The following is a 2953-nucleotide window of genomic DNA, read 5'->3' as shown; positions in this document are numbered from 1 at the left end:
TAGCTGGTGGGCAGAAGCCCAGTTCCGGTGTCACTGCGGGCCTTTCTAGCCGGGCAGGGGCCCGGTCGCCCCCTTGCCTGCCTCCTGTGTGCCAACAGAACCCCTTGCTCGTGGGGGCCCGCCCACGGCGAAGGTTCGATTTTCCACTGGTGGAGGCTGCGGGCGGCGTCTGTCCGTCCTTCAGCCAACGGACTCGGCTGTCTCTTCTCGCTGTTTGGTAAAGTCCTCCTCCGCTCAAGCAGAGGGCGCCAGAAGACGGGCCTCGAAACCTGGGCGGCTCCCTGACACGGAAGTGACGTCACGCCGCCGGAAATCCGCGTGCGCCGGGACGCGGGAGTGTGACGGATAGTTGAAGCGGCTGAAAGCCGAGCGTGTAAGGTTGTGCTAGGAGGTGATTAAGGGCATCGTCTCCACTCCGGTTAGGCTCGGAGGCTCAGATGAGAAAAGTGAGCTCCTGGAGACAGGGACTTGTTCATATTCACCCAGCGAGAACCTCTCCCGAGACCAGCGCGCTTCGCACACGACTCCTTTCAGCGGAGGAACGGCCTTGGGGTGGTCTGCTCCGCCTGAGGAGTCCCTGAGGCAAGTGTCACAGGAATACCCGCATTGCACAGATGGGGAAAACGAACCCAGAGAGAGACAGGGACTTGCAGGGTAGGGTTGCCGGATTTAGCAGCTAAAATGCGGGACGCCCAGTTAAAGTTGAAGTTCAGGGGATCAACAGTGTTTTAGTATAAGGATACCCCTAATAGTCATGGGTCATACGTTTACTGAAAAAGTAGCCGTCGTCTTCTGAATTCAGATTTAACTGGGCGTCCCATATTTTGTATGCAATCCTACCGCACGGCCACCCAGCTGAGTGGAAGAGCAGAAAGAGCTTTTGAGACATCCTGTGTGCCTCCCCACCTAAGGCTCACTAGTGTGTGGACCCGCGCCCCTCCTGGGTATAACCCTGCAAGCCTGCAGCGACCCCAACCCGTTCCAGTTAGTGGCCTGCCCTTCGCAGGATCTAGTCTGCTGTTCAGGAGCTGAGGAGAAGGGGCCAGATACCCCTGCCTCGAGGTTCAGGGGTAACCCCCCCACCCGCCATCCTCCAAGACTAGTTTATTCGAAAGACACTAAGCACGCACTCTGTGCTAAGCACAAACCCAGGCTCCAGATGACGTTGGCAAGTAGGAGAAATATTCCCTCTCTTTGTGGAATTAACAGATTTGCGGGGAGATGAGTAGAAAGATTACAATACATTGCGATCAACAGTTCTTTAATATGGGTAAATGCAGCACGCTGTGAAAGCACAGAGGTGCAATATCCAGGCAGAGAGTAAGAGAAAAGGGAGATACCCAAGCTGAGACTTGAAAGGTTCATTCAACTTATTTGAATATTTGTTTGTGGGCAGTGCTCTAGGCACTAGGAACACAGCAGTAAACAAACATATCTGTGCCCTTAAGAGCCTAATTCTAAGTAAAATGCATGTCAGATGATGAGCTGTGGGGTGCAGGAGTAAAAGGTGAGGCTACGGAGGGGATCATGGGATACTGGGGTGGGAGTATCACAGTTTTAAAGAGTGTGGTCAGGAGGGCCTCACTGAGAAGGTAACATGTGAGCAAAGATCTGAAGGTGTGAGGGAGAAAGATCGTGGAGCTATTTGGGGTTATAAGGAAATGTGCCTGGCGTGTTAGAGGAACACAAAGAGAGGAATGATGTACTGCCTCCATTATGATAGCTTCCTCAGGGATTTTCAGTGACAACTTTGACAATGTGTTTCTTGCCTTAAATACTGCCTTTAGAATCTAATTTCTGTAAAGTGTGACTCCACATAATTAGCTGGGGGGGCCACTTTAAATAGGGTGTACAGAAAAGGCCTTTCTGAGAAGGTGACATTTAACGTGAGCCCTTTAAGATAGGGATGAGTCAGCCCTGGAGAAGCTGGAAGAAGAGCTATTTAGGCAGAGGGAACAGCAAGGGCAAAGGTCTGGAAGCAGGAAAGAACTCAGTAGACGTGAGGAACTGTGAAAAGAGGCCGGTAGGCCGGTGCATGGTGAGAAGAGTGGCAGGAGATGAGGTTGGAAAGTGGGCGGAGATCTCAGGCAATTTAACTTTCATTGGCATCACAGTGGGAATCCACCGGAGGGTTTTCAGCAGAGGATTGACAAGATCAGATTCATGTTCCCAAAAAGATGGGTTTCCCTGGTGGCGCAGTGGTTGAGAGTCCGCCTGCGGATGCAGGGGACGTGGGTTCGTGCCCCGGTCCGGGAGGATCCCACATGCTGCAGAGCGGCTGGGCCCATAAGCCATGGCCCCTGAGCCTGATTGTCCGGAGCCTGTGCTCCGCAACGGGAGAGGCCACAACAGTGAGAGGCCCGCGTACCGCAAAAAAAAAATAATAAATAAAAAAAAGATTCCTCTGACTGTTAGGAGCCTATATCAGATAATTTTGTAGGTTAAGTTTACACGGGCTTAGCTACTCATCCCCTAGGTGCCAGGAAGAGGGTTTAAAATGGAGCAAAGGGTTGACTGGGAACTCACATCCTGTTGCCTTCCGTATGGTCCCTTTACAGCTGGAATGAGTGGCGGGGGGCGGGGGAGAGCCACCATCTCCCTCCTGAGCAGGGGTGGACAGAGATGACAACTTGTGTCTCTTGGACCCCCATCAGGCTCCCTGGCTGGACCCACCTTGAACAGGCTGGGGGGTGAAGGAAGTGCATGCTACCACCAGCCCACTAGGTCTTCCTTGGCCCCTTTTGAATACACTTTCAATTATCCTCTCAAAGGCCCTGTCATGCTTCTGTTCCAGAAGCATATAGGGCTCCCTGCTGCCTGCAGAATTAAGTTCAGACTCCTTGCTCTGTTGTTCACATTTGTAGGACTGAGCCCTTAACCTGTGGGATCTGATTCTATCTCTTAGGTAGGTAGTGTCAGAATTGACTGGAGTTGTAGGACGCCCGGCTGGTGT

The sequence above is a fragment of the Hyperoodon ampullatus genome, assembly GCF_949752795.1.
Source record: "Hyperoodon ampullatus genome assembly, chromosome: 2".
NCBI classification, from domain to species: Eukaryota; Metazoa; Chordata; class Mammalia; order Artiodactyla; family Ziphiidae; genus Hyperoodon; species Hyperoodon ampullatus.
The sequence above is the reverse complement of the archived record's forward strand: the minus strand, read 5'-3'. Positions refer to the sequence as shown.